The sequence below is a fragment of the Chrysemys picta genome, chromosome 19 (assembly GCF_011386835.1).
Source record: "Chrysemys picta bellii isolate R12L10 chromosome 19, ASM1138683v2, whole genome shotgun sequence".
Taxonomy (NCBI): Eukaryota; Metazoa; Chordata; order Testudines; family Emydidae; genus Chrysemys; species Chrysemys picta.
This window is the reverse complement of record NC_088809.1, coordinates 20,555,746-20,571,206: the sequence shown is the minus strand read 5'-3', so window position 1 is coordinate 20,571,206 and position 15,461 is coordinate 20,555,746.

Genomic DNA, 15,461 nt, shown 5'->3' with positions numbered 1-15,461 from the left:
CCTGAGGTAAGTGGGATACCAGGAGGAAGCACAAGCAGGAGAGCACAAGAGGGGAGGACTCCTGCCTCATACTGAGAAAGCAGGACGATCACCGAGTTATCTTAATTGCCTATACACAAATGCAAGAAGTCTGGGAAACAAGCAGGGAGATCTGGAAGTCCTGGCACAGTCAAGGAATTATGATGTGATTGGAATAACAGTACTCCAGTCATGTGAGTTATCCCACCAAGTCTGTCATGGATGGATATAAACTGTTCAGGAAGGACAGGCAGGGCAGAAAAGGTGGGGGAGTTGCATTATATGTAAGAGAGCAGTATGACTGCTCAGCACTCCAGTATGAAACTGCAGAAAAACCTGAGAGTCTCTGGATTAAGTTTAGAAGTGTGAGCAACAAGGGTGTTGTTGTGGTGGGAGACCAGGGGGATAAGGTGGACAAGGCTTTCTTCCAGCAACTAACAGGAGTTACTAGATCACAGGCCCTGATTCTCATGGGAGACTTCAATCACCCTGATATCTGCTGGGAGAGCAATACAGCGGAGCACAGACAATCAGGAAGTTTTTGGAAAGTGTAGGGGACAATTTCCTGGTGCAAGTGCTGGAGGAACCAACTAGGGGCAGAGCTCTTCTTGACCTGCTGCTCACAAACAGGGAAGAATTAGTAGGGGAAGCAAAAGTGGATGGGAACCTGGGAGGCAGTGACCATGAGATGGTCGAGTTCAGGATCCTGACACAAGGAAGAAAGGAGAGCAGCAGAATACAGACCCTAGACTTCAGAAAAGCAGACTTTGACTCCCTCAGGGAACTGAGGGGCAGGATCCCCTGGGAGAATAACATGAGGGGGAAAGGAGTCCAGGAGAGCTGGCTGTATTTTAAAGAATCCTTATTGAGGTTGCAGGAACAAGCCATTCCAATGTATAGAAAGAATAGTAAAACCAAGCTGGTCGCCTGCCATATTAACAGTGAAATCCTTGCTGATCTTAAACACAAAAAAGAAGCTTACAAGAAGTGGAAGATTGGACAAATGACCAGGAAGGAGTATAAAAATATTGCTCAGGCAGGCAGGAGTGAAATCAGGAAGGCCAAATCACAATTGGAGTCACAACTAACAAGGGATGTTAAGAGTAACAAGAAGGGTTTCTACAGGTATGTTAGCAACAAGAAGGTGGTCAGGGAAAGTGTGGGCCCCTTACTGAATGGGGGAGGCAACTTAATGACAGAGGATGTGGAAAAAGCTAATGTACTCAATGCTTTTTTTTGCCTCTGTCTTCACGAACAAGATCAGCTCCCAGACTACTACACTGGGCAGCACAGTATGGGGAGGAGGTGACCAGCCCTGTGTGGAGAAAAAAGTGGTTCAGGACTATTTAGAAAAGCTGGACAAGCACAAGTCCATGGGGCTGGATGCGCTGCATCCGACGGTGCTAAAGGGGTTGGCAGATGTGATTGCAGAGCCATTGGCCATTATCTTTGAAAACTCATGGTGATCAGGAGAGGTCCCAGATGACTGGAAAAAGGCTAATATAGTGCCCATCTTTAAAAAAGGAAAGAAGGAGGATCCGGGGAACTACAGATCAGTCAGCCTCACCTCAGTCCCTGGACAAATCATGGAGCAGGTCCTCACAGAATCAATTTTGAAGCACTTCAAGGAGAGGAAAGTGATCAGGAACAGTCAGCATGGCTTCACCAAGGGCAAGTCATGCCTGACTAACTTAATTGCCTTCTATGATGAGATTACTGGCTTTGTGGATGAGGGGAAAGCAGTGGATGTGTTATTCCTTGACTTTAGCAAAGCTTTTGATACGGTCTCCCACAGTATTCTTGCCAGCAAGTTAAAGTAGTATGGGCTGGATGAATGAACTATAAGGTGGATAGAAAGCTGGCTAGATCGCCGGGCTCAACAGATAGTGATCAACGGCTCCATGTCTAGTTGGCAGCCGGTATCAAGTAGAGTGCCCCAAGGGTCTGTCCTGGGGCCGATTTTGTTCAATATCTTCATTAATGATCTGGAGGATGGCGTGGACTGCACCCTCAGCAAGTTTGCAGATGACACTAAACTGGGAGGAGTGGTAGATACACTGGAGAGTAGGGATAGGATACAGAGGGACCTAGACAAATTAGAGGATTGGGCCAAAAGAAATCTGATGAGTTTCAACAAGGACAAGTGCAGAGTCCTGCATTTAGGATGGAATAATCCCATGCACTGCTATAGACTAGGGACCGAAGGGCTAGACAGTGTCAAAGTTAGACTCAGGACTCATAGTTTGTCAGACCACTCTGTTTTATTAGCACAGCGCTCTGCTAATACATTCAGATAATGTGAGCCTCCATGCAAGATTCAAACGGTCTTATTTATACAGATAAAAGGGTGCGAACTAAACAAAGGGACAGAGAGAGCAAAATTGTAAAATATGCATGGAGCATAATATGCATATCCTGCTTCCTTGTTAACTCTTATCGATCTAAGACTAATGCTTCACCAATTGCCCTTAAGTGGCAAGTTAAGCAGTTAATGTCTGCTTTCCTGCCCCCCTGGCTTGCAGCTTTTCTCATTTCTACTTAAAGGTACATACAGCATTCTTTAATTCATTCTATTTCTTTAATATAATTCATTTCACTTTCACAATCCCTCCTTTTGGTCAAGCTTACGCAAAGACCAACAATTACTGGGTTCCACATATTAATAGTTCTTTATCTCTTCGTTCATCAGTGATATTTAACATCATCATATTAGCACTCTGTTTTGGGGTAGTCACCTGGGTGGCATACCTTACACAATTCTGGATACAACAGGAGATTAACTGAAAACATACAAAAATCATTAGGATTCCAAACAGGATAGTCAGGGCTCCCTGAAACAACCAGTTTCCTGTGCCAGAGAAATTGAATAGGTTACTTAGCCACTTCCATAAAGAACTTGGCTCTTCATGGGGAAGATATGCAATTTGTTCTAAGTGACTAGCGCGATCTATTACCTCATTGGTGTCGTCAGGTATGAACACACAACATTCTTTCCAATGAGAGCACAGGTCCCTCCTTTGGCCGCCAGCACTATGTCCAATGCCTGACGGTTTTGGAGGGCCATCTGTCGGATCACCCCTGTTTCTTTGGCCAGGGTCTTTAAACTCTCTCCGGTTTCTTTTGCCATTATTTCAACTACTGCTTAAAACCTTAGGAGCCTTTTTGCATGGTGTATTACTCCCCCAAGTGGGATAAGGGAACCGCCAATGACCTCTTCCCAGGTCAAGGGGCTTATGTTATTTACATACCATTGGGCATCTGATAAGTCCCTTCTTCTTCGCCTGAAATTACGGAGGCGTTCTCGTGGGAAGGACCCTAGCACTCGGAATTGTGGGAAGAGTCGGGCGGGATAACAGATACCTGACCAGTTAGCTGGTAACACAGTATAAGCTTTGGTTCCACAAACCCAATGATGGCCTATTAAGGCTGGGAAGGGTCGGTTGCACCCATTTGTCACATAGGTGCCTACAAAGGAGGAGTAATATCCTCCGAAGGGCACAGGGTAATTCTCCTTACGAGGAGTGGTGTTATTTGCATGGCATTGAAAGATTGTATTGTTTTCACTAAGGTTACTGTAGGGGGAACATGAGCTTGATTTTTCTGTTTGATCCCAGGTTGAGAAAAAAATTCATATCCCCATACCCGGCCCACCACTCTTTAGTTTTGTTTGAATAATCCCATACACCATTGACCACAATATGCTGAAGGCAATGACTTTTTCCCAGATCCAGCCCTGTCCCATTACACACCCGACACCAATGACCTTTTCCCTCCACCACACTTATCCATTTAGATACATTTATTCCCACTGCTTCCCAAGTGTCATTATTGTTCCATGTTCTGTTAAACGGACGAGGTCCTCCAGTGAGGTCTGGGGAATTGAGTGGGATTGCCAGGACAGGAACACCAGCTTGAGAGTGGGCTGGGATGTGGCTGCAGACCCAGCAATTAGAAATATTAAGAGTCTGAGCTATCCACACTTGCTGCTGGATAAAAGAATTGTCATTGTGGACTCCCCAGACCTTAAGACACCAGCAGCTGAGGAACAGGCGCCACCAGAGGCACATGTTGGAGGCAAGGCCCTTCCGGTTCTGACAACCTCAACTGAGGGAACCGCAGTCACGGTTTTACATCCACCAGGCAGCAGGCGCTAGGCTCACTACTGCTTCTTTTTGGGCTTTGCTTTAGGTCCTCGTCTGCTTCTGGCAACCCTTACGAGAGCGTAGATGGTAAGGTATTGCAGGCTGTTCCTCTACGTCTTTTTCTGGAGTCAAAATTGACTCTGCGTGGTCCTGAGGTGATTGGTTTGCTGGGGGGTGCCTTCTTACACTGCGAAGCATGTATGCACACTGTGATGCCATGCACGCTGTGATGCCAGACAGTTTAACAGCCATCTGGGTAGTAAGCAGTACCTGATGATTTTTTTGATGTCCTTTAAGTCTCTTTACTCCTTCTTCCTTGACTCTGGCTATAACAATGGCCTTCACACCTTATCTTTTCCTGATGCATACATTCCTTATTCACACAGATTGAGAATACAAACAGTAGTATTTTATATGGAGCAAAAAAGGCATTGCAAATTAAACCTTGTTAAGTTTTACAATCAATAACCAAGACAATTTACATTGAGACCCAGGCCTTCAATGTTCCTCTAATCTACTTAACATAGACACAAAGTAGGCCTCTAATTAAATATACATATTGTAATACATATAGGAAACCATAGTAGACATTATAACTTATTCTAAAACAAAAGGGTGACCATAATCAGTCATAAGGATTGTTCTGGTCTGTCATTCCTTTCTGCTATTCAAAAAGGGTGGCTGACAGGGATGAAATCAAATCATACATTAATCCCTATGGGACATTATAAGATCCTGCTCCTACATATCCCCCTTTTGACACCAAGATTATTAATCGCCAGTGTCACTTCTTATTTAGTCCACGTAATAGAAAATACTGGGAGGTGATTTGGGCCTGTGGCTCTAGCTTTGCATACATTTGTTTTATCCAACAGCACATTTTAAACGTTACAATTAAACACATACAATTTAAAATCAAAACCAATTAGGGTTAGTAACATTAGTACGCCAGTAGTTGTGGGAGACCATTCAGAAAATACATTATACCAATGGTAAGCTGTTATGTCTTTCTGCAGTGGCAATTCTTAACATGCTGCCATTTGCATGTATAATATGAATGGTTCAGTTTCCCACATTGCCCTTTTGTTTGTTTTTAGGAACTATATTACCTTTTTATCTTTTGTAAACACAGGACTTACATTACATTTACATTTGTCTATTGGAAGGTTGCTAACACTTCCATTCTTTTAAAACACTTTTCCCCCCAAGAATTAACACATACACATAGCCCACTATACAGTACTTTGGTCTCATTATTCATTTTATCCCACATACAGGATCCTAGTGAGATGTCTTTACTACAGGGCTTTGGAGCAACAGGCATGGATAAGCATACCCACTTTTATTTGTTTCTTATTAGGTTGTCCTGTAGCTGATATTAGCTTTTCCTGAAAGACAAAAATAATATTTTTCTACCCCTTTTGGGGTGGCATTCATTATTGCTTAAAATATTCCTTTCTTTTACAAATACCCTTGCTGATTGCAGGCAAAAGAAGAGGAATTACCTCCATATTTTCCTGTGTTTTTGTTCTATAGGCAGGCCAGGTTTTAATGGCTTCTATCTTTTAAGAGTTATGGGGAAATTATCCCACTGTTCAGTCATTAAATCCATGAGGTGATGTACCTCAGTTTTCCCTTTACAGCAGACCAAGGTTACAATGTCTTTCCTGCTGTATTAAGCTTTAAGTTTGTTCACAGGTAACAGCTGAAAAGCATCATTACCATAAAGGATTTTTTTTTCTTCGAAAATCATACACACTATACATTGTTACAGGGGTACGTAGTAACATTAAATTTATTTTAATTAAAAGGTATCTTGTTATACCGTGCCTTTTATTTAGACCATTTGTTTGCTGACCAGGTATGTTCTTTATCTGCAACTTCTTTGTGCTGGCAGTTCTCTCACTTCCTTTATCAGTTAGATAATTTGCATCCACACAGGCTTGGCTTTTGGATTCAAAACCATTAGCAGAGCTCAGAGACTCTGTCTTAAAAGGAACACAATTAACTTTTACCAGAGTTTTGATTACTTTTAACTCTTGCTTCCAAAACACACATAGAGCTGAAAAAGAAAACACAGTCTATTGTGGCTCCTTTGGAGCCCAAATAGGATTTTAATTAAGTAGCATGTTTCGTTTGCATTTCTTTTACCCCCTCTATAATATACACTGCACATGTCTGCACATTCCTTCTATACTTTAACTTTTAAAACATTAGCCATATTAATTTTTACATAAGTGTAACTGTTTCTTTTGTTCTTACAGAGTTTTATTTACCCTTATCAAAGTGACAGTCTGATTACACAGAGCCATTTTAAGGCTCAGTGTTTCTAACATTTCTTCTTTTTGTTTTGTGCACCTCACCCCTGCTGTTGCTTCAGAGGGCCACTGATTTTATTCTTTTCCTACAGCTTTCATTTGCTATTTTGTTACAAAAACAAACAGAATCCAGAATCTCTCCCTATTTTTCTGATTTTGACTATCCTGCTGCAGTCATGACTTGGTCTTTATTTGACAACATTTAAATTTTGTAAAGAATCAAGTTACCCCTTAAGGGTTAAATACCAAATCTCAAAGTCAACCAACACTGATTACCTGTGTCTGGCAAAAAGGTCTGTCAGTTTTGCAGCTTTGAATTAAAGAGTCAAATGGATTTTTAGTGGCATTATAAACAAAACAAAACCAATTTATCTTAAACTTACAAAACAGGAGTTTTACAAACCTCACATATTCCCACAGACAGACAGATACATACACATTTTCTCTCCCTTAACATCCCTCTTACACTGCTTTGTTTTTACATAGCTGTACATAGATTACATTACCTTTATACATTTGGGGCAGTTAAGTTCCAATAGAACCCCCCCTATGTTCTTTTAGCAAATTTGACTTAATTGTCCATAGTCAAATTATTTTAATTAGATAGTCTCTTTACCTGGATTATTTACAGACATTCCTCTGGAAAAGGGCCCATTTTTCCTTTAGAATGGCTGCAAAGAAACCAAGAATTCTTTTAACAAGATCCTTTTTAACATTTTCACAAAGTTTAACTGTTTAATTCTCTCTAGTCTCTGTAGAGTTAACTTTTCACTCTCTTTCCTTAAATCACTTGTTTATTTCCCAAAATGACACCTTTATCAACTCAGATTTCACCATTTTAAGTATTGTTCCAGGGATTCATACTTGCACTTACTCCTGACACTATGCCCTTAGGGCTTCCAACCTGGGTTTTTTTTTTAGTTTCTTTATCTGTTGCTTGCCTGCTTGTCTGGGCCCAATCCTGCTTTTTCCAATGAACCATTTTTGTGAGTGATATTGTGGTCATTTCACAATTTTGAAAGAAATGCTTAAGGAAAGGGCCCAGGAAGGGTGGGGGCTAGTTGAGGAGCCCACCCTCCTTGCTGAATTGGTAATGGAACACTAAAGAATCAGTTTCTGAGGCAGACAACGAAGGGGAACAGAACAAGGGGCATTTTATCCTTTTTACAATGAGAGGGGAGTATGAAGGGAGTTGGGATCGATCCGGGGTTGTTGGTTTTTTTTTTTTTTTTTTTTTTTTTGTCAGAGAACAGGGTGAAGGGGAGCGCTCAGTCTGGTGGTGGGAGAGGAGGCTTTTAATAAAGCTTTTAATTTATTATTTGAATATTTGAGAGAGGTGAGTTTTGATTTTGTCCACCTACGATTTGCCTCTTCCCACCACTGCATGAAACAATTAACCTCTCCTTTAGCCAATTTAGTTTTAGGCTGACCGAGTTTGTTTTTTTTAAGATGTCCACTCAGTCCTTGTTCCAAGGTTTTAACAGTGGCCACTGAGTTTTGGGATCTCCCTGAGTTAGCCTAGACCATTTTCCCAGAAATTTACAGGAGTCCGGACCCTTCCTAAAACTGAGCCGGCGTTCCTTTAGGGAACTGTCCCGACTTAGACGTCTGGTTACCAATACAGGAGGACTTTACACACACCAATCACACAAGAAGGAAATTCGGGTTCGTCAGAGCGATGCCCGGTGCAACACACAAAAGGAGCCCACAGGCTACTGACTCAATCGCCCTTGCTTTCACACCAAGGGTTTTACCCAAGGTGCGGTGCGGCTGCGATTGTGCAGATTTCACTCACTCAGACCGTGGGGACAGGAACCCCTTGGTCGACCGATCCCCGGACGGAGACGGCACCCAGACTCAAACACTCCACAGGAGGACGGATAGACACAGAGACAGAACAGTCCTCAGTCCGGACAAAACACAGAAATAATTACCTGACCAGATTCCTGATGTCAGATCCCGGGATCCCTACCAGAACAGAGTGGGAACCAACAGGTTCGATGGCGTAGACCTCACTGTGGTCGTGCACCCTTCCGTTCAGGAGGAGGACCGCTCGGGCCAAATGCCCAGGTGCCGGCTACCACGGTCGTCCTACAAAAACGGTCAGGAATCACACAGCCCCAGTGAAGACGGTTGCCATCTCGGTGGAACCTCCAAATTGTCAAAGTTAGACTCAGGACTCATAGTTTGTCAGACCACTCTGTTTTATTAGCACAGCGCTCTGCTAATACATTCAGATAATGTGAGCCTCCATGCAAGATTCAAACAGTCTTATTTATACAGATAAAAGGGTGCGAACTAAACAAAGGGACAGAGAGCAAAATTGTAAAATATGCATGGAGCATAATATGCATATCCTGCTTCCTTGTTAACTCTTATCGATCTAAGACTAATGCTTCACCAATTGCCCTTAAGTGGCAAGTTAAGCAGTTAATGTCTGCTTTCCTGCCCCCCTGGCTTGCAGCTTTTCTCATTTCTACTTAAAGGTACATACAGCATTCTTTAATTCATTCTATTTCTTTAATATAATTCATTTCACTTTCACAACAGCAATTCTGCAGAAAAGGACCTAGGGGTTACAGTGGACGAGAAGCTGGATATGAGTCAACAGTATGCCCTTGTTGCCAAGAAGGCTAACAGCATTTTGGGCTGTATAAGTAGGGACATTGCCAGCAGATTGAGGGACGTGATCGTTCCCCTCTATTCGACATTGGTGAGGCCTCACCTGGAGTACTGTGTCCAGTTTTGGGCCCCACACTACAAGAAGGATGTGGAAAAATTGGAAAGAATCCAGTGGAGGGCAACAAAAATGATTAGGGGGCTAGAGCACATGACTTATGAGGAGAGGCTGAGGGAACTGGGATTATTTAGTCTGTAGAAGAGAAGAAAGGAGGAATTTGATAGCTGCTTTCAACTACCTGAAAGGGGGTTCCAAAGAGCATGGATCTAGACTGTTCTCAGTGGTTGCAGATGACAGAACAAGGAGTAATGGTCTCAAGTTGCAGTGGGGGAGGTTTAGGTTGGATGTTACGAAAAAACTTTTTCACTAGGAGGGTGGTGAAGCATTCAAATGGGTTACCTAGGGAGGTGGTGGAATCTCCTTCCTTAGAAGTCTTTAAGGTCAGGCTTGACAAAGCCCTGGCTGGCATGATTTAGTTGGGGACTGGTCCTGCTTTGAGCAGGGGGTTGGACTAGATGACCTCCTGAGGTCCCTTCCAACCCCGATATTCTAGGATTTCACAGGGAAGGGTTTATTTCATGGTCCACCACACGTTTTTCAAGGCCGTGAAACTGGTAGGGCTCTATCTAGGGGTATTCAACGCACTTCGCAACATTATTATGCAGCAAAGTTTGAAGGATCATTAGCTTGCCAGGTAGAGAATTTTGCAGTCAAAGTTTGAACCTTCACGTAGTGTGAGCTGTGACTCTGAAATCATGACCCAGATTTGTTCAAAAACCCATGGAGCGTCTACCAATAATGCCCACGTCCTTTTGACGATTACTTCATTGCATAAGAGGCTGTTCTGCAAACAGTTACCATATTTCTCTGCAGAGATGGCTGCATTCCAATTGTGGATGAAGTAATTATACTAGTTAAGTGATTTTAGGAATTTGGGGGATGGAAGGAGTTTGTTACAGAAAATGTTAGCACAAGAGAAAATTGTTAGGTTGACAGTGGCCCAGAATGCATGCAGCACGAGGGTGACCTCAGATCATTCCACATACTTTGAGCATTCATCCAGCAGCTCTCATCTTAGAGTCCGACAAATCTGGAGAAAAGTTTCCAATAGTATTTTACCAACTGAAGCTAGAGGTTTCTGAACAGACGAGTAGATTGTTTTGTATTCAGTCACCGAAGCTTCTGCTGAAGTTTTATGCAGATTTAGAGAAATTTTGCAAGGAAGCCCTAAGTGCCTCATTACAGAGTATTTCCAACACAATTTCTGTAAGTACAGCTGTTTGATGGTTTGCCTAAGTACAGTTATTTGACTGTGCATGTTTGAGTTTCCTATTTCGCCCCGTGTAATTTTATGGAGAATAATAGAGCCGAGACCAATTCTTCTACACTAGTTGCAGGTGTGTAACGTGAGAAGCAAGTGGATACAATACAGATAAGTATGTAGGTAGATTCAACAGCTTCAAATTTTTAAGTTCATACTTTGTATTTCAAACTAGTTAATATTAGAGTTAGAAAAATCTAGTGTCACAGGGGGATGTAGTCCAGCCCACCTAATTAGCCACCACCTCATCGGGTCTAATGAGCTGGCCCCTTAACCAGCTCGGTGGGAAAAAGAGGAGGAAAAGCTGCAAGGAGGTGACAGGAGCCAAGGGTGGGATGGGGAGAAGGAACTGCAAGTAGTATGAAGGCTCTGCAAAGGTCTCCAGAAGAAGGGTGAGAACAAGAGTGAAAGACTGAGTGTCCTGGCTAGACATTGCAAACCCAGCGGGGGCAGACAACATGTTTATTCCAAGCGGTACAAAGCCCAGAGAGGCAGAGAATGTTCTGTATCTAATAGAGGGAGAATCGAGGCAAAACAGGCAAGAAAGCAGCCCATGTTTGAAAAGGAGTGGGCCAGCAGTGAGGAGGGGAATGTACCACCACAGGGTGGCTGGCCCCTTTCACTGTGTCAGCCCCACCTGTGATGAGATCAGTGCACCTCCCCAGGTGAGTGATAGTAAATGAGGTCCGGTGCCAGAAGGAAACTGCTCCCTGTAGGAATGTGCTACTTGTGGCGTACTTGTGGTGGTTTTTTGAGCATGCTCAGTAACATCTGCTGAAGCCACTACCCTTCACCCTGCCCTTATTAGTCATAAGATTCTGCAGACTGCTTTTTACAGGAGTTAAAAAGGGGCAAAGGAGGCCAGAGGAGGGGTGGGCAGGGTCTGAGCAGGAGGTGAAAATTGGTGGGGCGGGGCGGGGGGGAGTCAAGCAGCTGGAGATAATATTGGGACGTCTGGTCATCCTATCGGGACAGTCCCGATTTTGGGGGACTTGTCCTGCGTCCCGACCTTACATCGGTTGGGATGCACTTTGTCCCGATGTCAGGGGGATCGCAGCAAGCCGACGCCGCTCACCTCTTCTTCCTGGGCCCTGGGGCAGCGCAGCTGAGCTCCCAGTGCCAGCCCGCCGGAGCCTGCAGAGTGCAGCCCCAGGCACGCACAGAGGCGGCGAGGAGGTCTCTGCTGCATGCTTCAGCGGGGCAGGGCTTGTAGACACCGGCAGAGGGTGCCAGGCAGAGCCCCCCCCCCCCCCCGCCCACCTCAACCCGACCCGCGAGCAACACAATGCAGCGCGCCCCTAGGAGCCAGAGGGAGGGGACCTGCCTGCTGGAGGCTTCCTAGAGCCTCCAGGTAAGCGCTGGGGACTCACCTGGTCCCCTGGCAGGTTCCTCTGGGGGGGGGCTCCTGGCCAAGCAGGTGTGAAACCTGGTGGCCAAAGGGGGGGGGACTCCCAGGGAGGGTTCGGGGCGAAGTGACTCAGATTCCGAACAGCTGCGGAGAAGGGAGTGGGGTGGGCTCGGGGGAGACACACACCCCACCCCCCCAGCCAGGGGCTGGGAGGCTTAGGAAACGGGGCGAGCCTGGCCCTTTCCTCTCTTGCTCCTGCCGATCTGCTGCCCGCACCAGCTTGGGGGGGCCTCTTGTTCTGCCCACCCCGCGAAGAAGTTGCTGGTGCCTGCAGGAGGCAGGTGAAGGAGATCTGCCCCACCTCCCCGCAGTGGCCCAGCTTGTCCTCACCATAGGGCAGCACCTGCACTTCTGACATGATCTGGCCGGGCGGGTCCGCTGCCCCGGCCCTCCTCCCGCTCCTCCTCACTGGCAGCTGGCAGACAGGGTCACCACTGGCCAGACAGGGGAAGCCGAAGCGGCACCGGCGCGGGGAGGGGGCGTCCTCTCCTGACTGGCTCGGGGGGAGGAGGCAGGGTGTGATGGTGAGTGTCTGGGAGGTGGGTGTGGGGCACTGGGCTGCCTGTCATTAGGACTATTCTCTGAGTACCTGCTCACCAAAATGAGTAAGAGGGTCACAGTCTGGCCCAGATTTTGCTGAAACTAGGTCAGATGAGAATACAATGAACTGTATTGTATGTACCAAAATGTACAAATGATACAGGTCATAAAGTCTTGTAAAAACCATCCACTCACACACACATAGGCGAGACCAAAATTTGCCATCATGAACTGGGATGCCATATGCTGGTCAGAATAATCATTGACTCTGAATGCAAATCCTCCTTTCCATACCAATGTTTAAGATTTAAAATAACTTTAGCCACAAGAAATAACACACCAAAGCTTTAATGCAAACCTGTATTTGATTCAGATTATTTATGCCGTGATATTTTAAACATGCATCCCCTCTTTAGATGGGCTTGATCAAAACTGACAGGCAAAATACAGTGAGCTATGTCAATTAAACTTTATGGGTAGAGAGGGTTAGGGATCGGTTATCTACTGGCATTTTTGTTTTTTCAGGTTGTTTTCCGGTGTAACGCAAATTTATGGTAGTTTACAGTTCTGAACCACAGTGCATACCGTATGACAAACTACAGTGGGCACGTAATAACATGCAAGAAGCACAGAGACTGCGCAGTTCTTTTCAGTGGCTAGCTGTCTAGCTAGCCGTCTTCAGCCGAAAACCCCACCTGAAATGGCAACGGCAAGGGAGGAGCCAACTACCAAAAAACAAAAAAGACAGTGCAGATATAGGACAGAATGGGAAGCCAGGTACACCTGGATTCGGAAATCCTATGAGTGGGATTCAAAACCCTTTTGTAAAGCATGCAGGAAGGAATGTACCATTTGCCATGGCGGTGAGTCTGATGTTAAGCATCATCAAAAAATCGTGGACAAAACACCCAGACTCAAGAGCAATACCCTGGTCTCACATTTTTTCAGCAAGCCAAATGAATCCTTCAATAACAAGGTTATCGCTACTGAGCTAACTCAAGTTTACCACACAGTAGTCCGTCAACACTCCTATCGCTTGTGTGACTGAACTGGCGCCTACCTTGTATCCAGATTCAACCATTGCAAAGCACGTCAGCTGTGGCCGGACTAAAGCGGAAGCATTGATCAAAAATGTGCTGTCACCGCTCTCAACAGAATTTTTAAAAGACCTCAGCAAGCCAGACAGTCCCTATTTCTCAGTTGCCACAGATGCAGCTAACAAGGGCAATGTGAAAACTTTCCCCTTATCACTGAGATACTGGATACCTGAACAGGGGGTCCAAGATAAACTGTTAGACTTCTATGAGCAAAGCGAAGAGACTGCAGAGGCAATAAACACCACATTACTTGAAAAACTTGCGACACACAAACTAGACCTAAACAAAGTGTCTTCCTACAGTGCTGATAATGCAAATGTGAATTATAGAAAGCGACAATCAGTGTACCAGAATTTAAAAAAACAAAATGAAAATATCTTGCCAGCAAACTGCCCTACCCATGTTGTGCACAACGCCGTGAAACGTGCTAGCAATACCCTACAAGTTGACATTGAGATTCTGGTGATTAAGATGTTCAATCATTTCAGCAGTTCTGCTAAGAGAGTAGCAGCATTGAAGGATATGTTTGACTTTGTGGATATGGAGTATGCCACTTTACTGCGCCATGTTCCGACGCGCTGGGTTGAGTCTTTTCCCAGCTGGAAACAGGCTTGTAAATATGTGGCAGGCTGTTAAGTGCTACTTTGTTTCTCTGGCCAGTGAGAAGTGTCCAAAATTTCTATGGATGCTGTTCTCGGACAGGGAAAACGGTGAACAAGGTGAGGGGCCTAGCAAAGTTGTGGTTCATCTGTTTTTCCTCCAGAACATCCTGAAAATCTTCAATGATACTGTGCTGTTTGGAAAATGACAGTATGACAGCACTTGAAGGGTACACCATAATGAATACTCTGAGAATTAAACTTCAGCAACGGAAAAATGACATTCTTTGGCTCCAACGTTGAAAGTGCATTAACTGAGATGCTGCCTGTCACTGCTGCATGTCTCCAGAAAGTAAAATTTCATGAAGTCTATGTGTCAATCCTATATTTGGAGAAATGGTTTGATTTTTTTCAACGGCTGGCTACTTGTTCAATACCCAGTGCTTGAACATCAAAGTTAATAGGGAATTCGAATTCAAGGATCTGTCTGAAGCCGTGACAGCCGTAAACCTTCAGAAAACAGTGGATCTTGATCAGCTCTATGATGAGTACTGTATCAGAGACATCAACTCCAAGTTGGAGCCTGGAAACTATTCAGTTGGGGAACTCTGGTCTCAAGTGCTGAGAAACAAGGACAGTAGCACTGAATTCCTGAACATGGCAAAGCTGGTGTCATACGTGCTCGGTATACCCGTAAGCAATGCATACTCAGAATGTGTATTTTCAATCATGAAAGGTGCATGGACTGATGTCCGGAATCAAAGCAGCATAGACTTGGTGCAAAGTGAAACCCTTGTCAAAATGAATTTCCGGATGAGTTGCAAGGACTTCTACAGCTTTGTGATTGCCCAGAATCAAGGTATGGCTATGTCAAAGTCAGCCAAAAAGTACTAGACTTCTGGCATATCTGAGAGATATGCAAATCGGGAAGTTGATTTATTGACTGAATAAAAACCCGGCCCTTTACTCCTGTTTAGTGTACAAATAAATCTGTATGTTTAAATATGTATTACAACTAAGTCTATAATTTAGACTCACTGATTCCAGACCTCTGTGATGTAGTTTTGCTTCAGCTGTCAGTGGCTGAAGCTGGAGCTGAAGGCAGGACTGGGGGCCTCCCCTCTGTGACTGCAGCTGGATCCAGAGCTAGAACCAGGACCCTTCACTCCCCTGCCCTGCAACTGGACCTGACTTTGCAACCAGAATCCTGCGCCCCTGGCCCTGTGGCTTCTACTGGGGGCTGGGGCCATGAGTCCTTGCCTTGTGGTGCGGGCTGCAGCAGGGGCCGTACAACCCCTCTTGCAGCTTCCTAGGGCCCCCTCTCATGGCTCTGGTCGG